This window comes from Capsicum annuum, chromosome 3 (assembly GCF_002878395.1).
Source record: "Capsicum annuum cultivar UCD-10X-F1 chromosome 3, UCD10Xv1.1, whole genome shotgun sequence".
Classification (NCBI taxonomy): Eukaryota; Viridiplantae; Streptophyta; class Magnoliopsida; order Solanales; family Solanaceae; genus Capsicum; species Capsicum annuum.
The window spans coordinates 223671240-223683845 of NC_061113.1; positions in this window are offsets into that span (position 1 = coordinate 223671240).

The window sequence follows — 12606 nt, forward strand, 5'->3', positions numbered from 1 at the left end:
AACGAATCTTGATAATCTTTTTGCCGAAATACTCTTAACTCCGCATCATAATGTTGGTACCAAACGAAGTTTGGTGAATAAACAATCTGCTTACTTGTGGCATAAATGTTTAGGTCATATATCTAAAGAAAGGCCGGAAAGATTAGTTAAGAATGAAATTCTTCTAGATTTAGATTTTACTGACCTTAATATTTGTGTAGATTGTATTAAAGAAAAACAAACAAAAAACACCAAGAAAGGAGCCACAAGATGCACACAGCTTCTTAAAATTATACACACTGATATATGTGATCCTTTTGAGATCACATCTTTCAATAAAGAAAAATATTTTATCACTTTTATTAATGACTTTTCACGTTATGGATATATCTATTTGTTGCATGAAAAATCTCAAGTGATTAATGCCTTAGAGGTATTTATTACTGAGGTTGAAAGAAAACTAGATAGAAAGGTGAAAATAATCAGGTCTGATAGAGGTGGTGAATATTATGGAAGATATGATGAAAGTGGACAACACCCAGGTCCATTTGCTAAATTCCTCAAAAAGCGTGGCATATGTGCTCAATACACAATGCCTGGCACATTACAATAAAATGATGTGGCATAAATGCGTAATCGTACATTAATAGATATGGTTAGGAGTATGTTAAGCAATTCATCTTTACCTCCTTTGTTATGGATGTATGCTTTAAGGACTGCCGTTTACTTGCTAAATAGGGTTCCTAGTAAAGCAGTCCCAAAGACACCTTTTGAACTGTAGACTGGTAGGAAACCTAGTTTGAGGCACCTGCATGTTTGGGGTTGCCCGGCAGAAGTTAGAGTTTATAATCCATAAAAAAAGAAACTGGATTCAAGAACAATCAGTGGTTTCTTCATTGAATATCCAGAAAAATTAAAGGGGTATAGATTTTACTGTCCTAATCATAGTACGAGAATAGTTGAAATTGGAAACGCTAGATTCATTGAGAATGGCGAAATTAGTGGGAGTGAAGAACCACGTAATGTGGAAATTAAAGAAGTTAGGGTGCGAATTTCTCTACCCTGTATTTCTTTTAAATTTGTTGTTCCTGAAGATGTTGTACAATAAAGTAATCAACAAGAACAACAAATTAATATTCCTACTAATGAAGCCATAATTGATGAACCTGTAGTAGATGAACTACAAGAAGTAGCATCAAGAAGATCTCAAAGACAAAGAATATCTGCTATTTCTGATGATTATTTGGTATATCTACATGAGTCAGAAACTGACTTGGGAATTAATGATGATCCAGTTTTATTTTCACAAGCCATTGAAAGCGACAATTCTGATAAATGGATAAATGCTATGAAAGATGAGTTAAAATCTATGGAGCAAAATGAAGTTTGGGACCTTGTTGAATTACTCGAAGGTTGCAAAAGAGTTGGGTGTAAATGGGTCTTTAAGACCAAACGCAACTCAACTAGCAACATCGAACGTCACAAGGCCAGACTTGTTGCCAAAGGTTTTACTCAAGAAGATGACATTGACTATCAAGAGACTTTTTCACCTGTCTCTAGAAAAGATTCACTCAGAATTATAACGGCCTTAGTAGATCATTTTGACTTAGAGCTACATCAAATGGATGTGAAAATGGCTTTTCTAAATGGAAATTTAGAGGAAGAAGTTTATATGAATCAACCTGAGGGATTTTCTATTAAAGGAAAGGAACACATGTTGTGTAAATTTAAGAAGTCAATTTACGGACTTAAGCAAGCTTCCCGACAATGGTATCTTAAGTTTAATGAAACAATTGTCACATTTGGATTTAAGGAAAACACTATTGACCGGTGTATATATCTGAAGGTCAGTGGGAGTAAGTTTATTATGTTAGTCTTGTATGTTAATGACATCTTGCTTGCTACAATGATCTTGGTTTGTTGCATGATACCAAGAAATATCTCTCTAATAAATTTGAAATGAAAGATATGGGTGAGGCATCCTATATGATTGGAATAGAAATATTTCGAGATAGATCACAAGGATTATTAGGATTGTCTCAGAAAATCTATATTAATAAAGTATTAGAGAGATTTAGAATGAAAAAAATGCTCATCAAGTCCCGTTCCAATTCAGAAAGGAGATAAGTTTAGTCTCAATTAATGTCCAAAGAATGACTTGGAACGAAAGCAAATGAAAGATATTCCTTATGCATCAATAGTTGGGAGTCTTACGTATGCCCAAACATGTACAAGACTAGACATCAGTTTTACTGTTGGAATGCTGGGTCGATATCAAAGTAATCCTAGAATGGATCACTGGAAGGCTGCAAAGAAAGTATTATGATACTTACAAGGAACGAAAGATCATATGCTCACTTATAGAAGATCTGATCATCTAGATGCGGTTGGATATTCAGATTCAGATTATGCTGGTTGTGTGGATACAAGAAAATTCATATTTGGATATTTGTTTCTGTTAGGTGGAGGAGCAATATCATGGAAGAGTGTGAAGCAGTCTGTTATAGCTGCATCCACTATGGAAGCTGGGTTTGTGGCATGCTTTGAGGCCACAGTCCAGGCTAATTGGCTGCGGAATTTTATTTCAGGACTTGGACTAGTCGACAATATAGCCAGGCCGCTGAAAATTTATTGTGATAATACTGCCACAATTTTCTTCTCTAAAAATGATAAGTATTCAAAAGGTGCTAAGCATATGGAATTGAAATACTTTTCGGTTAAAGAAGAAGTCCAGAAACATAAAGTGTCAATTGAACATATTAGTTCTAAGCTTATGATTACTGATCCTTTGACGAAAGGTTCTGACTTAGATAAAGTATTCTAAGTATTATCGTTGGACCCATTATGTATTTGAAAGGTTATGTTAGGTAATAGACTAGTATTGTAGTACATGGAAGGAACTATGTCAAGTAAAAGGACGTACAACCGCCATGACTCATTTTAGTTGATTTATTTAAAGATGACAAATGATGTTGGATTTAACGTTAATAGTGCACATGATTGACATACCTATTAAACCATTAAATTAACATTGTGTGTGCCAAGTGGGAGAATGTAAATTTCTATGGCCCACATAATTAATTTATTTATTGATTTAATAATAATTGAATAAGTTAAATGCTTAATCTATATGGAAAGTTACCTAGTAGGATAATTACTGACTCCTAGTAGGATTGTATCCACAATTACTGACTCCTAGTAGGATAATGATTGTATCCATCAATCATGTTGATGGAACGTGAAAACATAACTGACTATTCCCATTATAAAAGGGGTCCTCTCTCTGCCAAAAGAAGAATAAGTTCTATCACAATTATTCTGAAAGTAAGGTAAAGAGAGAAACAATTCAGTGCTTTTGCTATTACGCTTTTGCTTCCGCTAAAACCATGGAGAATTCAGGTAAGTAATTCTTTATTGAATTACTGTTATTATGTGTATGTGAAAATCATTAAGTTCAACGTTCCTGAATAATACAAAGGATTATGGATAGAATTGTTTATGTATAAGATTATTTAAGTTTATATAATCCGTTTTATGAGGTTTAAAAAACTTTTTATTATCTAAAGTGAACACCTATATATAGGAGTATGCATCAAATAAATAATACCACCATTCGAAGGTTATGAGTTCGGATAATACAAGAGTGTTTGACCAAACTATCAAATCTGCTTATTTTGAAGTGCTTTTGTGAGAAATGCTTTAAGAAAAAGTATTTTTAGAGAATAACAATTTGTGTCAACATTAAAACAATATAATTTGTGCTGGATAAAGCTCCAAAAGTGCTACTAGGGGGAAATTATTTCTTTTAAATTATGAAAAACAACTCATACTCTTATTCAAAAACACTTTTTTTACTTAAAAATTTGGTCAAACACCTTAATATTCTAAAATCAACATTTTTTTTTTTTATAAAAAAAGCACTCTTAGCTTTCCGGCTAAATAGGAAAGTAGTAGTAGTACTTAAACTTAGTGACCAATTCCGAATTTAAAGTTTATATATTTTCGAATTTGAAATTCTACATAATTCATTTAATTTAATTACAGCATTTGAAATAAATTTATTATTTATACCTATTTAATGAAATTTTAACTATATACAAGTTCTAATAAAGCTAATGAGTTTAAATGAACCCATAACTTGTAGACAAAATCCTCCAAAGGGCAAAGCCACCCATTTACCGGAGATTCATCCGAACCTCCTTCACAAAAAAATTATACTATTAATACATGATTAAAATGATCTTTTATATATATATTGTAAAGTTGAACCCCTTCGATTAGTTTTTCTTCAAATTTTGAAATCCTTCGGCAGAAATTTCCGCCTCTGATTATCCTCCCCAAATTCGAGTAAAGTGATTGAAGAGAATTTTTGGCACAACAGACGAGAGGGAGGATGGTGACGAGTGAAGAGAGAACTTCCAAAAAGCAAAAGGAGCAGCAAAAAGATGCAAAAGGGGTTAGACGTAAGTAATGTCGTTGTTTTTGTGAGAGGGACTTTTTTATTCTCTTTTCAGTCTGTATTATAGAAATCTGACCAGTAGATCCAACACATTTGTTAATTCCTTTGATTGCTTAAGAATTTAGGACCATCCTAGGAGCATATTGAGAGTGTTAAAGTTAATATATCATCTACGTACTTAATTAGAAATTTCAAGTTCGAATTTTGGGTATTGAATAATTCCGTTAAGGATCGCTTTCACCTTAAATGGATTTTATAGGATGTAAATCTAAATTAGTTAATTAACACTCCAACATATGATTATCAAATACCAAGTGGGAAACCAAGTAAAAAATGCACACTATGTAGCCGTTTGGCCATGAAAACTAAAATTTTTTGGAGTTGGAGTTGTGTTTGACCATATCTTTTTTGATTTTTTTTTTTTTTGACTTTTGAAAAAACTATTTTAAATATGATTTTATATCCTAACTTTTACAAACTATCAAAATCACCCAACTAAAATTTACCTACTAATGGAAAAAGAACACAATTAGTCACTATTATAAAAATAATTACATATACATGACCATATTTAATGAATTTCAATTATGACATATATAATATTTATATTAATAGCCGCTTTCTCATATTTGAAAATTTTAAATATGGATGTTATATTAACAGATCACTTCTTCCTGTTTTTTAGGTAACAAATATTATCTTTTAAACAAATTTATTTTTTTAGGAATTTATTTAATTTATTTCCTTCATTTTCCATTCCGAAAAAATAGGAAATGATGAGTTGTTATTAAATTTTAGGTTGCCGCTAATTTATTTCTGTAATTTTCTTATACATAAAAGATTTTACTGTGTGTGAATACATTATTTCTATGTAAAACATGCTTTTTGCATATTTATGGTATATTATATCATATACCATAAATATATAAATATGCTTAGTATATTTCTTTATACTTTGTATTTTTATATATGTGTCTATATGGTATATACATGGTAAAAACTTCATAGATAACATACTTTGTATATTTATATTATAAATATGCTTAGTATGTTTCTTAATACTTTGTATATTTATATAGGTGTGTATATGATATATACATGATATAAACTTTATATATAACATACTTTGTATATTTCTATTATAAATATAATACTTTATATATTTATGGATATAAATATAATACTTTATATATTTATGGGTATAAATATAAATTAGTAGTAAAATATTGTCATAAATAAGGGAGAAAATTAAATAAGAGATAAAAATAATGATGAGAGAGAAAAAGAGATATATATTAATTAGGATAGGATTAAGTTTGAAATTATAATTATCTTATTCTTTAAAACTGCTATTTACGTAATATTGAAAAAATAATGTTATAAGCAGAGTTTTATGTAAAAATTTAAAAGATTGGGATTATATATAATAATAATAAAAGTTGGAATTGGAGTTAGAAAATTGTGAAAACAACAAAAACTTGTTTTCCCTTTTCAGAAAAATTTTCCGGAATTATTTTTCGAATTTTCATAGCCAAATACCACAATTTTCAACTCCGAAATTTTTTTTCGAAAAAAAATAAAATTTCCATGATCAAACGGGCCCTATATCATCTATGGACAAGCCTTTCGCATATATTCCTTTGGAGGCTACCAAAACCTAAACAGGAAAATTGGTTGCATAAAAATGTAACTATGTTAAGATGACACATAACATGAGGTGAGAGGAAGAAATGTAAAGAACTAATAGCATAAGCTACACATAAAGAAAGAAATGGTGAGTTTGGAGCAAAATTTTATTACTTTCTTTGGGCCAAGAAAGACAACTTTACTTTCTGTCTATATAGCTTTATGTTTTGACATGTGATTTTAATAAAAAATATAATTGACTTATTGTTCATATATAAGCCTGAGAATGAAAGAAAGAGTGTGCGGTTTAATTTAGGCAGTGCCTTTTAACCCTTTTTTTTTTTTTAAGAAAGGAAACTTTAGTAAGAGAAGAAAAGAATGTAACTGCAAATAGGGGTGTTCATGGTTTGGTCTTTAACCAAATCAAACCGTGATCTAAACCAAACTGATTAAAAAAAACTGATATTTGGTTAGGCTTGGTTTGGTTTGGTTTTGAATTTTAAAAAACCGATACTAATTTAGTTTGGTTTGGTTTTACTCTAAAATAACCGACAAAATAATCAAACTGAACCGATATATGTATAATATAATTATTTATGTATTATTCATAAATATAATATAAATATTTGTTACATTTTATATTTTAATCATGATTTAACTTTAGTCGTAACACATTAAGTCATTTCTTCATCTAGTTGATAATACCTTATGAAATTTTAAGTGAATTTTGAACTTTGAATAACAAATGATACTAATTGTGAAAATAATATCTTATTGTATATTGAAATTTATAGCTGAGATTCATTTGACTATAGACAATCATTAATTTTAACTATTTTTTTGAACCTTGTTGAGCAAGAAGTTTATGTGTTTACCTTTTGGGGGATTTATCATATCATTTTGTTAAATGTAGTTTTAAAATATTTTTTTAGAAGCGTTCATATGGTGTTGTTCATAGCTTTACCGAAGTATAACACTCAGTTGACATCTTAGTTTCAAGGTTGAGATACAACACTCGATTAACATCTCATATGTTAGATTGGATTTGTTTTTTTTAATTTTCAACTTTTTCATTAGATAAAGTTATAAACCGAAAAAATCGAATCAAACCAAACTAAACCGACAAGAACCAAACCGACGGTTATTTTTTGGTTTGGTTTGGTTTGGTTTTAGAAATTTAAAAACCAACTAAGTTGGTTTGGCTATAATTTTGACCAATAACCAATCCAAACCGACCCATTAACACCCCTAACTGCAAATAGAAAGGAAAATACTAGGACTATATCTCAATAATATGATCTCAAAATATTGTACAGACGTTCTTATGTAAGGTTCACCATTTATTTATTTATTTATTTTTGGCTTAGAAAGGTTCACCATCACTCACACAGATGATTGCAGTTCTTTATTAGTATCAAATAAAATTGTCGAGCTTTTGTACCTCAAAGTATTCAATTTTTCTTTTTTTTTAATAGAAAACTAAGTCATAAAACTTTTTTTACTCCCTCCGTCCATTTTTACTTGTCTACTTTTAAATTTTGAGATGTCCAACAATAGTTGTCTAATTTATATAATCAATGAATAATTTATCAATTTTACCTTTGATATTAAATAAATACATCACTCATTGAATTTTTCAAAGTAAAAAAATTATTATATTTAAAGGGAGATATAGTAAAATTACCTATCTATTTATTGTTTCTTAAAATATGTTTCAAATTGAAAGTGGATAAATATAGGAAAAATTTCATAAATAGCAACTATAGAGCCTTAATTGTAACTTTTCTAGCAACAGTTTTGAAAATTACAAAAAGCAGCAATATGTATTTTGTATTTGAGTAAACTGTTGCTAGTTAAATACATATACAATAGAATATTATGTTCCTAATATAATGCTAATCAGTTTCAGTTTAAAATGGTAAAAAAGGGTTCCCTAATTTATGGCACAATTAATTGACAGATTCCTTTACCTTTTAAAACTCTTTTTTTACATCACCGTTAAATTACAACAAATAATTCAAATTCAAAAAACATTTTCCATAAACAAAAACTAAAATCAAAACCCAAAATACATATTCAAATTAAAGAACTACTAGTTAAATGTAATTTTTTTTTTCATCGACTAGCATTCTGAAGCACATTTAAAAAAAAAATGTGCAATTACAGGTATTGATCTTAAAACTTTATACTATTTGTGTTTTCAGTATAATTATATTCAGAAATTTACTGAAGAAATTGTACCAAATATGTGTAATTTTCGCGGAATACAAAAATTTGATATAGTATGTAAATTTTAAAAGTTTTCAAAATAAATTGTTGAAGTTTTGTTTACAATTTCAAATATGGCGTTGTTGTTAAAAATTTTGAAAGTTGAGAAGCAATTATAAAACGTTAATCTGAATTTTATTTTTCGATTAGCTGGTTTCGATTAAATTATTTTTGTTTGAATTCGCTTTGGAGTTTTGTATTAGCGAATTTGTTGTTGTGTATACTACGAATTAGATATTTAATTTGATTTTACTATTTTGTGGTTTTCTACAGATTGAAAATGGGAAGCATTGTTGTTCTTGTTAAACATTCAGGAAGATGGAATTATGAGCAACAATATGAAGAGTACATGAGTGATGCGATATTGTTGAGCGTAAACTCTACATATGACCAACTGTACACGATACTTGCGTCTCATGTTGATATTGATTTGACGTGCAAATGCATTGAAATCGAATATCAATTAACAGATAGTGCGGAGAAAATACGTATACGTAATGACATGGGTTTGAAGGTCTATATTATGCAGAAAAAAGAGTTGAAGGATTTGAGTAATTTACCTTTATATGTGAGTGTTTCTGACAGGAATAATTTCAGCAGAATAATAAGTTCATCATTGTGTAATTCAGAAAGTGTAAAGATGTTTGTCAGTGTGAGTAACGTGGAAAATACAAGTACTTAAAGAGCATTAATAGTTACTTCATCAGAAGAATGTTTGGATGTATTTGAAATGGATACAAGTAGAGTTATTATCTCTGACCCACGTCACAAACATATTGAGGTTGATCAAGTTTATATCTCAAAAAGAGTATTAAAATCAGTTATGAAGGACTATTCAATTCGTGAGAAGTTTCGAACACTATCTGTAAGATCGAGTAAAACCTGATAAGTGTATTATGCATTTAGTTATTTATTTTTTCAGATGGTTTATTGTATATGAGCATATGTATTTTTTTTTTTGCAATTACACGTTGTTGTGCAGATTCGATAATTGTGCTTTTTTATTTCGTGCATCTGGTATCGGTGAATCTGAAATGTTTAATGTCAGAAAATTTTTACCAGAACGTACCTGTCTGATCAAAGATAATATTTATCCTAAATTGCATGCTACTCGTAAGTTGATTAGTGGTATAGTCAAACCAAAATTTAAATGCCACAAACGGAAATACAGTCCATCTGAAATCAGAAGTGATATGAAGGAAGACATGGGTATGGATTTAACATATATTATGTGTTGGCGAGCCAAGGAGCAAGCACTTGAAGAGTTAAGAGGGAAACCAGTAGGATCATACGGGAAACTGCTTGCATACATTCATGTGTTAAACACTAGTTATCCCGGTTCACATATAAGAATGAAAAAGAATGAAGACAATGAGTTTTTGTATATATTTATTGCACTAACTGCCTTCATTCAAGGATTAGTGCATTGCAGACCTGTCATAGTTGTTGATGCAAGTCATCTAAGAGGACTGTATAATGAAATTTTCGTAGCTGCATGTACCATGGATGGAGCTGGTAAGATATTTAATTATAAATATATTTGATTTCAAATATATTTCCAGTTGTATGTATTTAGAATATACATATATATTTTGTTTATGTAATGATATTCAGTTATTATTGTTGAAAGCAAATTGTATTTAAAATATACATATGTAGTAGTTTTAGTTATCCTCAGGAAATTTAGAATCTTTGCAGCTGTATGAAGTAATAATATAAATGTGAATTATTTGATTTGTCAAAAATGATGTATGCTTATATGAATTTTTTGAACATGCGGGACATATATTTCTTTTGGCCTATGGTGTTCTTGATTCTGAAATGATACTTCTTGGACTTGGTTCTTTGAAAATCTGAAGGAAACATATGGTGAAAGAAGAGAAATGTGTGTAGTTTCTGATCGTAATGCAAGCATCATAAAAACTGTAAGTGAGGTGTATAATGATGTACCACATTATGCATGTATGTGGCATTTATAGGAAAATGTAAAAAAAACTTTAGAAAATCACATGATGCATTATCCGATGACTTCTATACAATGACAAAATCATATTCAAAGACTGAATTTCACAGTTTAATGGAGAAGGTGGAGACATTTGATGTTAGAGTGAAGAATTACTTGAATTTGACGAGATACGATAAGTGGGCTAGATCATATGCGTTAGTTCATAGGAGATAGATGTTGATATCAAATATTGCCGAATCAATTAATGCTGCACTAGTATCGGCTAGAGAACTACCAATATATGATTTTCTAGAGGAAGTTAGATTGATATTTGGTAGATGAAACTGTGAAAACAGACAGCAGGCGTTGCATACTTTTACAGATCTTATTGATAAATTTCAAGGTATTCTACAACAGAATGAAACGGATAGTACACGTATGAAGGTATGATGAAATTTAGGTATTTATACTAAATATCGATATATTAGTTTTTTCATTTGTTTTATGGATATATTTTCCTATATACATAAGAAATTAAATAAATTATATTTTGTAATTAAAATACATATGAATGGAAGAAAAATACATATGCTGAGATGGTCAAATACATTTGCCAAATTGTTTTTGATATAACTTTGCAATTTTTTTTTTGAATAATTATTTTTGTTTAATAATTTCAAGTTATATCTGCATCAGAATATATCTATATAGTCCACGACAAGGAGAAACATTTTATTGTTTGTCTTAAGGGAAAGAAATGTTCTTGCAATGCATTTCAGTTATATGAGATACCATGTGTTCATTTTTGTGCAGTTCTTTATAGCAAGAATTTTAAGAAGGGACCATATTGCTCTGATCTATACAAGCCAAAAACAGTCTTGAGAACATATGATATTCCAGTTTATCCTCTACCACACAAAGATGATTGAATAATTCCAAATGAAATTTTGGTTGAGGTAGTTCTGCCCCAAAAATACAAGCGACCCCCTGAAAGGCCTGCAAAGAAGGACCGTGGAAAGTTCGGACGAGATATGTTTGAAAAGAAAAGTAAAAATTATTGTAGTTCATGTGGATGTAAAGGGTACAATAGACGTTCATGTAGGAAATACAACAACTGATAAGTCGATTGATGTATTTAGTTAATAAACACTTGAAGATTTTTTTCCTTGAAGAAAATATATTTGTTTTTTACTTTTAAAAAAACGTTTGATCTTATTGAAGTTGTTATGCTTAATTTGATTGGAAGTTTTTGTTTTTCTTTATTAATAAAATACATAAAGTAACTTTTATATTATGGTAATACATGAAATACATTGTGCAGAAATATATATATATATATATATATATATATATATATATAAATGTATATATATATAAATGTATATCTATGTAAATATATATATATATACATATGTGTGAAGAGTAAATACATATGTGTTAAAGACATATATACATTTTCATTATGATTAAAATATATTTGATTTTTACTTTTAAAAAAATGTTTGATCTTATTGAAGTTTTTATGCTTAATTTGATTGAAAGTTTTTGTTTTTCTTTATTAATAAAATACATAAAAAATCTTTTATATTATGATAATATATGAAATACGTTATGCAAAAATACATATATACAAAAGGATATCTATGTTAATACGTATATACATATGTGTGAATAATAAATACATAAATACATATGCGTTAACTGTATTTATATATAAATTTTTATTATGCTTAAAAAAATATATGATATTATTGAAGTTGTTATTCTTAATTTGTTGGAAAGTTTTTATTTTTTTTATTAATAAAATACATAAAGTATCTTTTATATTGATAATACATGAAATACATTATGCAGGATTATGTATATATAAATGGATATCTTTATAAATACATAAATTCATATGTGTGAATATTGAAAACATAAATACATATGCGTTAAATACATATATACTTTTTCATTATGCTTAAAATACATATGCTTTGTTATATATTTATTTATGTATATATGCATAATAGTAAACTAAACTAAATATTGTAATATAAACAACACAAAAACTAAATATCACAATAATTAAACATTCAGGAAAATATTGCCATTGATCATTCAATTAACATATGAAACCTAAAATATATTCAACAAAAAGATCGTCCACAAAATGTTTACTGTTATCAAAAACATCCATCTCAAAATAAAAGTTAAATATCATGTACTTCAGTAACTTCTGTTATCTGAATTTCCCTACGAGGCCTACTTGGTGCTTCATCATCACTTTGTGTCTTCTCTTTTTTTTTTGTACCATAATGTCACAACATTGAAGCATATCTCGCGC